This window comes from Sus scrofa, chromosome 1, assembly GCF_054392235.1.
Source record: "Sus scrofa isolate SSC_HxYL_T2T_F1_AM1 chromosome 1, Sscrofa_HxYL_maternal_Yorkshire_Landrace_v2.0, whole genome shotgun sequence".
Lineage (NCBI taxonomy): Eukaryota > Metazoa > Chordata > Mammalia > Artiodactyla > Suidae > Sus > Sus scrofa.
The window spans coordinates 123,051,422-123,067,158 of record NC_139383.1 but is presented as its reverse complement, the minus strand read 5'-3'; the positions used below and the strand labels follow the sequence as shown (position 1 = coordinate 123,067,158).

General features: G+C 42.1%; 1 long non-coding RNA gene across 2 annotated transcripts in view; it reads right to left on the bottom strand.

The window, feature by feature from the left end:
• Window positions 1–15,737, bottom strand: part of LOC146406338 (uncharacterized) — an 85,683-nt gene that overhangs the window by 42,908 nt on the left and 27,038 nt on the right. The gene's annotated exons all lie outside the window — the stretch shown is intronic.

Below are 15,737 nucleotides of genomic sequence, written 5' to 3'. Positions count from 1 at the left end.
GATGGGGCATGAGGAGGCCTGAGCTCACAATGACAAAGAACAGAAAGGGCAAAATAAGCAACAGGTTTTTAGAAGCAAGAAAGCAAATGGATGGGTCGTACCCGGCTGAGCGGTCCTGATAAAGCTGAATTCCAAGCCCTTTTGGTTAAGAAAAGAAACAGCCCAATTTATCCCTCAGAACTCCCATAGACCATGATATTAGAGGCACCAGGTAGATCTAGAAGGAGGGATGAAGAAAAGGCTAAAAACAGGAAGCCTGATGAGAGCTGTTTCAAGGGGCAGTTAGAGCCTCTGATCTTGTCTCCCTCATTGATCAGCCTAGTAATTTCTTCTCCCCAGACACAGCAGAAGATTAGAGGTTTCATCCTCAGAAAGAGCATAACAACACAATCCCAAGACAAAAATAGCAAGACTCAAGGCATCAACTGATGTTCGATTAATTGAACAGAATTGGTGAACTAAAACGTATATTCATATCATTTATCCACTCAATAGTCAATACAGTCAGATGACTAAAACATGGTACTGGAACAAAAAGTTCTGGTGTAGAGCAGTTGTATAGGCCATTACTTTGGACTGTGGTCAGGGCTGTGCCAGAAGTGAGCTGGCAAAGCTGTCAAAGTACAGAGCAAGAGAGCCCCCCTCACAGAGGATGGGACAGGCACAACTGCCCAGATACTGAGATGCTTAACTTGATCCTAATGTATACACTAATCAACCTTTTATTGGACGTTAACATAGTACACAAAGAGGAATGTTTTTCCATGGAAAAAAACATGATGTGAAGTTATTAAGAGTTATTATGTGGTATTCTGTGACTCCCAATCAATACTATTACCATAAAGCCATGGATCTCAAAGTTGAGTGGAACAAAGAGACACCAAGATATAAAACAGAATGGCAAGTGCCTTAGCTTCAATAGTTCTAACCCTGAGAATTATTGTGCCAGATAGGAATTATAATTCTCATTTTGCAGATTAGAAAACTAAGGCTCAGAGAGTTTAACCTCCACAAAATGATTTGACTGGGACGTGTCTGGCTGGGAACTCCAAGTCAATATGACCTCAAAGTCCACATTTCCTTTACCTAGTTACACTGCTCTGGATAGTTCATTCAACAACTATTTGGAATGTCTAAAATGTTTTAAGCACTTTTTTTTTCTGCTGGGAATAAAAGTGCTCTTACAGAGCTTTTCACTGAAAAGATAAACAATAAACAATAATAAATATATGACAACTGGTGAATACATACTTTAAAAGAAAATAAAGCAGGGTGAGACAAAATGAGAAGTAAAAAAAGTAACATGATATGACTGGAATTTTAAAGGAGACAGTCTGCTGCTGCATAGACAAAAAGCATTGTAGAGAAGCAAGGGAATAAACCAAGAGACCAGTGAAAAGTGATGGCAGTTTCAAATGGGATAGCTGGCAGCCACTGAAGTGATGGAAGTTGGTCAATTCCTAATGTTCTGAACCAACATAATTTGCTGAGAGATTGGATGCAAATGGTGTAAAGGAAAAGGAAAAAAAAGGACCCTGTGGATGGCTATCCTGGAGCATGTGAGTGTTACATTATAGGCACCTTACCTTTACAGATGTGATTAAGGAGTTTAAAATGAGAAGATTAAATCCTGGATTACCTAGGCATGTCCCAAATGCAATCACATGTAACCTCATGAGGGCAGAGGGAAATCTGACACAGAGAGGAGGAGATGTGAAAATGGAGCAGAAAGTTGAAGATGCTGGCTTTGGAGGCTGGAGGGATGAAGCCACAAGCCAACAGATGCCAGCAGCCACCAGCAGCTGGAAGAGGAAAGGAATGGATTTTGTCCTAGAGCCTCCAGAGGAACAAACTCCTTGACTCCTTGATAGTGATACTGAGTTTGGACTTCTGTGAGAGAGTACATTTATACTGTTCTAAGCTGCCCAGTTTGTGTCAATTTTTTACAGAAGCCATAGAAAACTAATTCATACCCCCCCTCCAATTTCTCTCCACACACTAAGCATGAGCTCTTATATGGCTGCTCCATGGCCTGATATAAGTACAAGAACTTGTAAAAAATGCATTGCCATTTAGAGGTTGTTTGTATTTTTTATTAACATTACTCAGGTTATGCTATAGATCTTACACTATTTCTTTTTTGCACTTAACTCTATATATTTAAGGTCTTTCCATATTCTCCTGGTATGCACACCTGGTGTGATATGTCCATCTGCTGCAGAACATTCTGCCTCCAACAGATATCCCTGTTCCATTCTTGTAGAGATGGACATCTAGGTTGCTTCCAGCTTGTTTCTGTGAAACTACTGCTTGAATACAATTTTAAAATATGCTTCATCAAGAAGCAGGTAATTACTGGCACCATATTTTCAGGATCAGATGAAAATAGATTTTTTTTTTTTGGTCTTTTTAGAGCCGCGCTCGCAGCATATGGAGGTTCCCAGGCTAGGGGTCTAATTGGAGCTACAGCTGCCAGCCTACACCACAGCCATAGTAATGCCAGATCCAAGCTTTGTCTGTGACCTGCACCACAGCTCACAGCAACGGCGGATCCTTAACGCACTGAGCAAGGTTGGAAGCTGCAACCTCATGGTTCCTAGTCAGATTCATTTCCACTGCGCCACTATGGGAACTCTCCAAAAATAGATATTACAATTGGGCTAAAACTATGAGATGATAAACCATCAGTTCTGCAAGCATTTTAAGTAAGAATTACGATTTTGGGGTTCCTCTGGCCCATCCTTTCCTGGGAGGTCCCTCTGCCCTGTCCTCCCCCAAGAGATCCCAGGAAACTGAATGGCCTAACAATTCCAGCTGCCTTCCTTGACAAATTGAAATGGAAGTCGACAGCTGTTTTCCCTCCAGCATCCTCTGGGAAATCCACCCAACTACATGTTCCCAGCCTGCCCTTGATTTCAAAGCTATAGTGTTCAATACCAAGTGGCAAGTACTATGTCCAGGACATTAGTGTCGGGAAGGAGTTTGAGGGCTAGCAGGGGCACAGACAGCCTCTGGGAAAAAGAGAAGCCAAAGCTAGTTAGCTAGAAGAAATGTGGATGGATGGGCTCGGGTGGCTTCAACTGTATAAACAATGACGCCAAACAACTGCACTTCTACTGAGTCAAGGAACAGATGTGGTAGACCAGAGCCAATAAGAAACACCTGGTTCAGACATTCGGAAGTACTTATTTATTTATTTATTTATTTATTGTCTTTTTGGGGCCACACCTGTGGCACATGGAAGGGTTCCCTGGCTAGGGGTCAAATCAGAGCTGTAGCCACAGGCCTACACCATAGCAACTCGGAATACGAGACTTGTCTGTGATCTACACAACAGTTCACAGCAATGCCGGATCCTTAACCCACTGAGTGAGGCCAGGGATTGAACCTGCATCCTCATGGATACTGGTCCAACTCGTTTCCACTGAGCCATGACGGGAACTCGCCAGAATGACTTTTTAAATAATGAGGTTAGAGGCAACATACAGTCTCAAAGTTGGAAGATGTGGATTCAAATAAGCACTGTAAGAGCAAACAATTTGTCTGGAAGGGACCTTCACGATCTGTCTTCACTCTATCACTAGTTGGCTTCAGAACCTGAGCTAAGCACCTTTGCTTTGGTTTCCTTATCTGTCAGAAAGAGGGTTCAAAAGATGTGGCTATGCAAAACTAACTCAAAATGCATAACATAACCAAGTAAGTTTAGTCCTAGGTATTTTAAACTTATAAAACCTCAAAAAGAAAACATAGAAGAAAATCTTTATGATCTTGAATTAGACAAAGATTTCTTAAATATGGCACCAAAAGCATGACCCATAAGAGATAAAAATCAGTAAGTTGGACTTTTTCAAAATTAAAACTTTTTGCTCTTCAAACTTTAATTAAGAAATGCAAGTGTGAAGTTCCCGTCGTGGCTCAGTGGAAATGAATCGGACTAGCATCCATGAGGACGCAGGTTTGATCTCTGGCCTCCCTCAGTGGGTTAAGGATCCAGTGTTGCCATGAGCTGTGGTGTAGCTTGCAGATGCGGCTCGGATTTTATGTTGCTGTGGTTGCGGCTGGCAGCTGTAGCTCTGATTTGACCCCTAGCCTGGGAACCTCCATATGTCATAGGTATGACCCTGAAAAGCCCCCCCCCCCCAAAAAAAGAAAAGAAAGAAAGAAATTAAAGTGTAAGCCAAAAATTGATAAACAGTAATTTATGTAACTGATAAAGGCTTATATCCAAAACATGTAAAAACTTAAAATTCAGCAATGAGACAAGATTTGAACAAGTACTTAACCAAAGACATGTGAAGGACTAATAAATGTGAAAAGATGTTAAACAACATTATACATTAGGGAAATACAAATTAAAGCCATAATAAGTTTTCAGCATGCTTTCACTAAAATGACTATAACCAAGACGTCTGATGATACCAAGTGTTCACAAGGATGTGGAGAAATTGGAATATTCATGCACTCATTGCTGGTGGGAATCTAAGATGATTACAGCAACTTTGGGGAAAAAAGTTTAGCAGTTTCTTTAACAGGTAAACATACACTCACCATACCATCCAGCGACACACTCCTAGGTATATACCCAAGAGAAATGAAAATATATGTCAACACAAAGACAAGTACGTGAATGTCCACATCAGCATTAGTCAAAACATCCCAACCGTGGCAACAATAATCATCTGGTGAGTGGATAATTAAAATATGGTCTATCCATACAAGGGCATAAGAATGCAGCAATATTACAGAGTAATACTGATAAAAGCAAGAGCATGATTGAATCTCAAAAACATTCCTTGATGTGACAGAACCAAATACAACTGGCTACATAGGTATGATCCCATCTATCTAGTAAAGGCAAAACTATAGATACAGAAAGTAGTGATTACCTGGAGCTGGGGATAGGAAAGGGGAATGATCACAAATAGCCACAACAGGGAAATGCAGGGATTATAGAAGTGATAATGGCTTCAAATTATATAAAAGTACTAAAAATCATCAGCTCGACTCTTGCAACTGGTGAATTTCATGGGTTGTAAATTATACCTTGTCAAACTGGGGGGGGGGGGGAGAAAAGACATGGCCAAGTAGAGACTCTCTATATGCCCAAGGTCTGCACAAATTCTGGGTTTTGTTTAATACACACCCACTTCTTCAACAGTCTGGTTAGAAAATACCTAAGAACAATGATCTGGGAAGTGGAGGCTTTGTGAAATTTTATACAAAAATCAGGGGTGGCCCAGGTTAAGAATACCTTGTAAAGTAGGTGGCTTTGTCTCCTTTCTATTATCTGTCCTCTCCTCCAGGTTATCACTTCTAGTCACCACCTTTTACCCTTTCTGCTAATGCTTATCCTCAAGCAGGTAAGAGGTAGACTTGTGTTCAAATGGGTAAGTTCCTTAGACTCAGAGACAGTTTCTTTCTCTGGAAAGTGGCAATGATCAAGCCACCTTCATAATGTAGCCGTGATCCACATATACAAGCTGTTAGCTGTCAGCTGCTCTCTCCTATGTTCTTGCCCCAAACCTGCTTCCAGGAAAAGAGGGTGCAGTTAGCCACAGACACCTTGCTGAGAATGTACTTCATCAAATTCCTTCTATGCAGGTGAACTACATTTTCAGAGTGGAAGAAAGGCTTGTTCTGCACTGAGGGGGAAGATGGGTCCCAGTCAGCTTGCAGCCCTTCCTAAAACTCCCCAAATCTCACTCCCTGGTCTCCTTGTTTGGTTATCCACCAAAGACTCTGAAAAGAGGCTAAATCTTGGCAGCCTGCCTTGAAGTGCCTTGTTTTCTGTCACATGGTCCCCATGACGGTAAAACTATTTCAGATAACATCAGAAAGCCAAGGACACAGCCACAACCACCCAAAGCTATGTGCTTATATGTTACTGTTACTGAGAACATTGGTGCAGAGCAGAGCTAGGACTAGGGTGAGGCAAGAGAGGTGCTTAGGGTGCCACATTTTAAGTAGGCACTCACTCCCAGGTGTCAGCTTTGCCTTGCATGATCCTGATAAATAAGTGCCTCCTTAAGGGTGGGCCCCATAGGGCACAACTTCTAGGGAGGCACTCTCAAGGATGAAAGTGTAGGGTGGGCCAGAGAGCAGCCTTCAGTGTCGTACCCTTGGCACCTCACCTGCCCCACTTTAGTTGCAGCCCTACCATAGAGGGCCTGGACCCATGTCCACATGCCAAAGTTACAGCTCTCACCTTAACACCCATTAGATGTGTGACTTCCTGCAAGTCTATGCCCTTACTTTTTCCTGCCTGTCTGGCCCCGTGATTCTAGGGCTACTTTACTCCTGTCCAAAAATAAAGCAAAACAATTATGGAAATATGAATTACCTTGATCTATTAGATCCCAGCTCAAATTTCCTATCATCACAGAAGCACTCCCTGGCCGTGTAAACCATTCCCTACCTCTTCTATTAGCAACATATTCATATTATTCACAGCAGTTATATTTATAAGATTTTATTTTATTGCTTTTTATCAGTCAAGATAATCTATGGTACAGTAATAAAAACCTCAAAATCTCAGGAGCTTAAAACAGCAAGAGTTTATTACTTTTTCACTCCACCTGTCTGTGGCATCAGCTGCGATGCTCAGCTCAGGGACCCGCTGATGGAGCAGCCACATGTGGAGCACTTAGCTGGTCACTGTGCCAGAGGGGAGAGAGAGCTCCAGGGGGACCTTACATTAACCACTTACTTGGCTCAGAGGGAACACACATCACTTCCAGTCATGATTCACTGGCCAGAACTCATCAATGTCCCACTGACCCACCTGGGACCCCTGCCACTGCACTCCTAATAGGCGCTCGAAAGGCAGAAAACCAGAAGGGTTTGAGCTGCTCTAATGACACTGCATTATTTACTTGATTTGGTCTGAATTCCCCGACCAGCACAGCCTATCAGGCAGGACTGTCTGTCTCATTCACCATGTCATCTCCATCACTAATGCCTAGCTGGTGCTCTTAATAACGTTCTGGTGGTTTAGGATTGGTGACTGAGACTGTTGGCTGGATGAATGTCAGCTCCCAGCAAACTGCTCAGATCCTGGAGGACTTGGGGAATCAGCTTTTCATGTTAATTGGTCCCTCCTGAAAGGAGAAGAATAATTACTCTGACACTTTTCCTCGTTTTCTCCTGGAGTGTCTAACTGCAGAGGTCAATGAACAAGAACCTCTAAGAGTCTGGGAGCATGGTGCAAAGGGATGATCTGAAATCTGAAATCTCTTTGTAACTTTATTCTTCATCTTCAAAATTCATGTGACTTTTATATTTCATTCTATATTATATTCATAAAGAAAGTTTTAAAATATTTAACTGAGCTCCATTAATAAGGCTTGATGAATATGTGTCATGCTTATTTCACAGTTTCAAGGTCCCCCTAATAGCCCACACCTTCAGGGTGGTTCACTCCCAATCAGGAAACACAGCTCTAAAGACTCCTTAGATGGTTGCTGGGGCCTTAAGGCTTAAGCTTAAAGCATTAAAAACATTCTCTGTATTTTGCTTCCTTTCATGGTGGCACGTCTTCTCTCATGGGGATAACATTCCTTTTACATGTGGGAATTTGCCTTTGTCTAATGAAATGAGGAAAAGGTGGTGCTGAAGGCCTCATTTTCTTTCCCACAGGTTGATGGACTAAATGCTTCTGAACCAGTGTTTCTCAAATATTTTATTACCATGAACCACACTAAGAGAAGTGCATTTTATATCATTCCCTGAAATGGACACAAATAGTAACCCCATGCTGGCTGGTATACCCATCCCCAGATGCTGAGTGTTGGCTGTTCAAAGTCACAGCTGCCTCCTTCTCTAGAGATTTACCCTTGGCTAAACAGGAGCTGCCTTTCCAGAAGGTTATGTACCCCTCTTCCTCAGAGCTCCATATAGAGAGTGACTGGCTGTTGACATGGGGGTTCAGGAGTTACCCTTGTCTCAAGTAGCACCAACTCTGGTACAATTCAAGCTTCAGAACTTTCCAGGGGATAAGGCTTCCTTTTTTTTTGAGCATGCCTTAAAGAGATCACAACATCCACCCAAATCCTCTTCTGGAGCTCTGCTTCTAGGGAATATGACAAAAGACACTACCCAGCACTGCCACCCCCCAACACACACACCTCCACAAAATAAAATTTCCAAAAATAGTACTTCTAGTTACTTTAAGTGATGTACCATGATACTTTCTATACTATTCTTTTTTTTTCAAATTACTCATTTGTGAGAACTAGATTTCATAATCCACTAATAAGTCACAGCCTGCAATTTGAAAAATACACCAAACTTTTCCAAGTTAACCTTCCAGAGACAGGGGTTCAGAACTTGTGCAGGTTAGGGCGAAGGTTGGGCAAAGCAACTCTGTCTCAGTGTGCACAGCCTGGAGAGTTTAGAGACACAAGAAAGGGATTCTATAGAGCTGAGCCTCTCATGGAACCACCAAGAGTCCAATGCCTTTTGACAGAAAGGGTGGCCACCAGCCTTCTCCATACTGTTCGCCAGGATATTCTTCCTTCCCAACAGACATATGCATTCAGGGCTTCAACAGAACTGTGAGTTCCAAGGAGGTAAAGCAGTTTCTGACCTTGCACAAATGCACAAAGATGGACATGTAAGAACATTTATTTCAGCATGGTGATGGCCCAAACTGAAACATCCCAAAAGGCCATCACTAGATGAACCACAGTGCAACCAGACAAAGGGTGACCATGTGCCCATTAAAAATAATGAGATAGGTATCTAACCACAGTACAATTTCCCATGTTACATTAAGTGTAAAAATCAACTGGCCCTAGAGTTCACCAATATAATTCCCTGTTTTTATTAGTTCATCTTGATATAGTAAAACTGTGGAAAAAAATGCTCAAGATTATTTACAGTAACCTATCTGCAGGGCATGATCATGGAAGGCTTTTACTTTTTAAGTCATATATTTCCACAATATTTAAGCTTTTTGCCACAAGCATGATTTACTTTTGAAATGAGAAAAGGCAGTAATTTTCACTTTGAAAAAGTAAGACACAAAAAGAAGGTAGACAGTGGCATTCTGTGCTCCTTTGAAGTCACGATAGCAGCCCTTCAGCAGGTAAAGTGTATTTTCAAGAGTCTGAGACAGAAGCCATTACTAGGAGTACATGTTCTGAGGCAACATTTTTGCTCCAACACAGAGAAGTGTTAGATAAAATACAAATTGAGGAAATTTATAAATCAAAGCAAGGCTCAGAAACTAAATGAACGTCTCTATGGGCCAGGAACAGAAGAAAAGCCTCCATCAGGGAGCCGGACTGAGGCCAGAGCCTGTGGGTACGTTTTTCCAAACTGACAAAGGTGGCTTCACAAGACCAAAGGGTGGAGTAGGGGCGGTGAGGGGTGCAGTGTAAAGCTCACTGCTGGGAGGTGGGACTGGAGGTCAACTGCTGAAAGGAAGCTGGGCAAAGCTGCCTACGGTTTTGTTTTGTTTTGAAATCAGAAGTTGGTTACCCTGGCTGCATCTAAAATCACCTGGGGACATTTAAAAAAAAAAAACCACTGCCTCTGAAATTTTGATTTAATTATAAAATTCATTTTCTCTCTTCTCTGTCTCTCTCTCTGTTTCTGTCTATCTCTTTGCTACAAGTCTCCCTTGGAGATTCTAACATACATTCAAGACAGAGTAACCCTTACTGAAACTTTAGGTTTACATCAGTGTCAGAGGATACAGATACAAACTCTGTCCTGGCATTCTGCCAAGCAAGAAACCAGTTCGGAGATGAAATCTGAGATTTCCCCATTATGATCCCAGGGTGGACATTTCTAATCATCTATAAAGACTGCTTTTGGACTGAAGCCTTGGGGAGTGGCCCAACAGGGTCAGGGAAGGGTAAAGGGACAGAAAGATAGACAAAGGCAAAAATGTCTATCTATAGGTAAGTGGACGGATCCGTGATATACATGATATACTCATATAAAAGAACATTATATAACAGTGAAATTTAATAATCCAGCATTAACATGGCCTCTAGATGGATAACCCTCAAAAACACATTGGTGAGTTACAAAAGCAACTTGCGCATGGCATGTTTTTTTTACGCCCTTAATTTATTTTTACTTTATTTTTATTTTTTTGTCTTTTGTCTTTTTAGGGCCACACTCATGGCATATGGAGGTTCCTAGGCTAGGGGTCTAATTGGAGCTGTTGCTGCCAGCCTACTCCAGAGCCACAGCAACACCAGATCCGAGCCACGTCTGCGACCTACACCACAGTTCATGGCAACACCAGATCCTTAACCCACTGAGCAAGGCCAGGGATCAAACCCTCAACCTATGGTTCCTAGTCAGATTCGTTTCCACTGTGCCAAGATGGGAAGTCCATTAATTTAAATTTTGAACTCTAGGAAACAAGAGGTATATATTGTTTTATGACTAAGTACACACACACTAAAGCTATAAAAATACTCATGAAAATCAACCGTATCAACTTAAGGACTGTGATTACCTTTGCAAAGAGGAGAAGGGTGGACAGAGAGAAATAAACAGGAACAAACTTGAACCTCAGGAGTTCCCACTGTGGCTCAATGGCATTGGCAGTATCTCTGCAGCACCAGAACACAGGTTCAATCCCCAGCCCGGTACAGTAGGTTAAAGGATCCGGTGTTGCCGCTGCTGTAGTGTAGGTCACAACTGTGGCTCAGATCTGATCCCTGACTCAGAAACTCCATATGGTGTGGTATGGCCAAAAAAGAAAAAATTAAAATAAAATAAAAACTTGAACCTAAAGGCATCACACTGCATGTAAGAAGCTAGTGTTTATAAGGTCACATGGTTTATGATTCCATTTATGACACCTGTGAAAAGACAAAACTACCATTATGAGAAGAGATTAGTGGTTGCTAGCGGTCAGAGGACGATATGGTTATAAAGAGAGTTTGGGGGTTGACAAGGCTCTTTTTATCCTGAATGTGGTGACAGCTGTATCAATCTGCAATGTATTAAAATTCATAGGGCTGAACGACAGTATAGGATGACTGTTGCCCCAGACTGGGGGCAGGGGAAAATGGGACTTATTGTTTAATGGGTAGGGAATTTCAGTTTTGGAAGATGAAAAGTAATGGAGGTGGATGGTGGTGATGGTTGCAGAATAATTTGAATGCATTTAACACTACTGAACCGTACACTTAAAAATAGTTAAAATGGTAAATTTTGTAATCTATATCTTACCAGAATAAAAAAAAAGTTCAAAGAAAGTCACAGTACTGTACAGCCAAAAAAGAAAAAAAGTCAATCTCACTGAATTTTACTGCATGGTTATTTTAAAAAACTGAAAGAAAAAATCTGAAGCAGGAGTTCCCATCATGGCTCAGTGGTTAAGGAATCTGACTAGCATCCATGTGGATGAAGGTTCAATCCCCGGCCTTGCTCAGTGAGTTAAGGATCTGGCGCTACCGTGAGCTGTGGTGTGGGTCACAGACGCAGCTCGGATCCTGTGTTGCTGTGGCTGTGGTGTAGGCCGGCAGCTACAGCTCTGATTCGACCCCCCCACCCTGGGAACTTCCATATGCTGCAGGTACAGGCCTAAAAAGCAAAAAAAAAAAAAAAAAAAAAAGTCTGAGCAAACATTGCAAAATGTTAAGATCTATTAAGCTAATGATAAATTTATTCATGTCTGTTAACTGTCTTCACTTTTTTGCATGTTTAAAATGTTCTAGTAAGTTTTTATAAGACTGACATGCTACCTACTACTATACTAATGAGGCACCTTAGTAAGTTTTTAAATAGTTTAAAATTTTAAGGATATACCAATATACCTTACTTCAAGAGAAAAACTGAGTTTTGTCAGCTAAAATTCCTGACTCCCAGTTTACTGCTTTGTCCATGTTGACAATGTTTTTTCTTTTTTTTTCTTTTTGGTCATTTCTGCAACATGTGGAATTTTCCTGGCTAGGGATCAAACCCATACCTCAGCAGGAACCCAACCCTCTGCAGTGGCAACATCAGATGCTTAACCCACTGCACCACAAGAGAACTCCCACACTGGTAATTTTAAACTGAAGTTTCAAAATTATAAATTGATTGATAGTACAATTAGGCTTCTTCAATTTAGGCAAGATTTGAAATGAAAGAAACAGAAAAACCACAAAGAATGACTTCAACTTTCCCTAGTCCATAAGAAAACATTTCTACATCATCAGAGCACCCACATAAGTATTGCAGGGGAGCAAATTTTACCACCCCAAATGTCCCTTTGGCATGCAGATTATTTCAAACTAAAAATAATCAAGGCCTAATAGACTTGGGAAGAAATTTTGACTTTCTTCCTAACTGCCTAAAAAAATGGAGATAGAGGGCCTGTTTCCAGAAAAGAGCTGTCAGCAGAAACCTCTGCAAAGAATATGGGCTAAGTGTGGAGGGGGAGACCCACAGGGTCCACTCTGTGTCATTGTCTCTGCATGGCCCTGCAAAATTTGCTTTTCCACCTTCACACGAATTGCCTTCTTCCCTTCTGAAGTCCCAAAACACTGTCCACAATACCCTCTCTTGTCTCTAACCAAAGCTACTATTTAAGGGGAGGGATTTGGCCATTTGAGTGAGTTACTCAGTTTTCTGGGATCTCTCCCATGTGTACATGATGACTAAACTTTTGTTTGACTTTATCCTGTTAATCTGTCCCCTGTCAGCTTAATTCTTAGGCCAGCCAGAAGAACCTAGAAGAGTAGGAAAATTTCTTCCTCTCTGACAATAGTCTCAAGAATAGTATTAAAATTTAATTAGTAGCTCTCTTCAAAAAAAGCATTAAAGCAGTTTTAAAAGAAAAAAATCACAAAAATGTGTCAACTTTACTCTGAGCTACTCAAACTGATCTCATAAAGCATTTTAATTTATTTCATCTCATTTCTGCTTCTGCCTATCTTTGTTCTCACCCCACTCTCCTCTCTAAATACAACTTCATCGTGAATAGCTTCTGTGACCTCTTCTCATTGTAACTAAGCAGGACTCCATAGGCCCTTCCTAGGACAGACAGCCACCCCCCACCCTCAACCCATGCCCTCTGCCTGCCTCTTGTGTGTAGAAAAGCTGTAGTCTCCCAGGCCTCCTTTGAGTCACAAAAGCCTGGCTCAAGAATTAATGATGGAAAGAATGTGAACATACAATAACAACAAAAAACTGCAATTGGGCCGGGAGAATTGGCAACAATTTGAACAGTAAATCAGCCATATAGCAGTCACAGAATCTTTAGTTCTCCCCTGAAAGACATAAATAACAATATCTGATGCACATTCCTGAGCTGTTTTACAGATACTAAAACCCCCACAAAATGGAAGTTAACTACATGATGACCATAAGTGTGCAGCCCCCAGGCTGGCCAGAACCTGAGGATTGGTAATGTTAACCAGTGCGGCATCACCCAATTACCTCACCACTAACCCATCAGATAACTGTGCACAAGCTCATCACACATCCTGTGACTCTCCTCCCTCACCTTGCCCTTAAAAACTCTTCCCTGAAACCCAATGGCGAATTTGGGTTTTTTGAGCATTAGCTTCCCTGACTCCTTGTTTGGCACCTGCAATAAATGCTGCATTTTCCTTTCCCACAACCCAGTGTCAGTAGACTGCCTTTACTCTGTGTGGGCAAGTGGACCCAGGCTTGGTTTGGTAACATCATCCCACATCTAGAGTGAGGGTTACTCAAGTTAGAACAGACATTTTTAGAAAGTAGTAATCTACAAAATTCTTAGGTGAAAAGAAAAAAACTTCCATTCATCTGTAGGGTTCTTGGTTGCAAGCAACAGAACTGATCGAAAGGTCCAGGAAAAATGAGGCCTGCAGAGGGCAAGATGTAGGGAAGAAAGCCTATCCAAGGACCCCTTGCCCCCTGACTAGAGAGGACTCAGCATAAGATAGTACTGCATTTTGGTACCACCACCAACAGCAGGATTCTCACCATGCTGCAATCATCCTGAAGATTTCTCATTTGATGAACTGTCTTCTATGCTATCATTCCATCGAGACTGAAAGTTCCATGTGTGGGCATCCAGTTAGCAGAGCCTGGGGCTGCAGCCCATTCTCTAGCTGCCAGGACTTCTTTAAAAGGAGTCTGGGTCCCACATTCCAAAAACAGTCACACAATGAAGGACATTCCTCTTCCTCAAAGGGAGAGAACTCAACCCTGGACAGCAAGACAAGCAAGAACTGCCACCCTAATGGATTTCCATAGTTCTCCCAACATCCACATGTGCTCTTCCTCCCTGATTTAAATTCACCTCATTGTTCCCACCACCATCCCCTGTGCTTTCACCCAAAGCCACTGCAACTTTCCTTTGTACAACAAAAAATATAGTCATCCTTCCTCAAAGGACAACAGAATTCTGGCATCTTTGAAACTCCTGCTTCTACTCTTATCCCAGTCACTTCTCCACAGAGCAACCAGAACGATCCTTATAAAACCTGAAATAGATCTTGACCCTCCTATGTCAAAGCCCTCCTATGGCTCCCAGGTCCCTCAGAGAAAGAGCCAAATACTCACAATGGCTTCACCCTACATTATTACTCCACCCCTACATGCTTGATCCCACCTCCTACGGCCTTCTCCCTTACTTTGTACCATCCACCCCCCCACCTCCCCCCCCCGCCCCACTTTCCCACACACGTAGCCTGCCTCCATCCTGGAGGCTTTGTTTACTTTTACTTCCCTCAGGTAAACAGATAACTTGCTCCCTGTACAGTCTTCCCTGACTCAATAAATAAAACAGAGCCTCAACCCTCTTCCCAACCTCTTATGTTACTTAACTTTGCTTTATATTATCACAGCTAGTGGTATTCCACGTGGTCATCTGTTTATCATCCATATCCTTCTAGCGGAACATAAGCCCTACATGTAAGTAAGGGCTTTGTCTTTCCAATGCAGTATCCCTGGAGCCTGGATTGGAGCTGGCTGAGGTTAGGTATTCAATAAACATGAGCTGTTACTGAAATGGGAGGTGAAGTCATCTGCTGAGAAGAAAGGGTAGGGAGGGGAGCAACAGTGTCTTCAATAGAGGAGGAGGGTGGATGGGGTCTGAAAAGCTTCTCTGGTCAAGTCGGAGAGGTTTGTCCATAGACACAGGTGAGGATGGAAATTAGTTAATAGGGGTAAAGATCAGTGGCTGAGTGTTTTTCTTCCAGCCCCACTGAGGAGACGGAGGCAGGTGCAGAGATGCCATGCTGCATCTATCCAGCAATAGGGGTTGGCCATGTGGGTAGGGCAAAGGGGGCAGGAGGTAAGGATCTTGAGATTGATTGGCAAGAAAGTAGAGGGAAAAGACTTTGGGAGGGAAGCAAAGACAGGGAAGTGGTACATAGTATGAAGATGCCTGCAGGTCAGGGATGGTACTCTGTCAATGGACACTAATGACAGGAACCATCTGGGAGGATTGCTCCTGACAAGCAGAGACAGGCCAGTAGGCTGAGAAGAGTGGAATAATTAATGCGTGGCAAGTATGGGTCAGAAGGAGGGTACACTGAGTCTGAAATCTTTGAGCAATCAGTCTCAGGCCATGTGTATGGCCAAGCTAACAGTAGGCAGAAGTACAATAGCGTGCAGTTTTTGTAAATTTTTAGCAATCAAAATCCTTTCAACTGCAAGAATATCTTTTCATTTTTATTGCTGTTTCATACACTATGGTACAGTTGAAATGATTTATTTCCCATTGATATTTAAAGATCCATTTATTGTTGAACTACTCAGGTATTAATATATGAGAGGATCTAATGTAAAATATG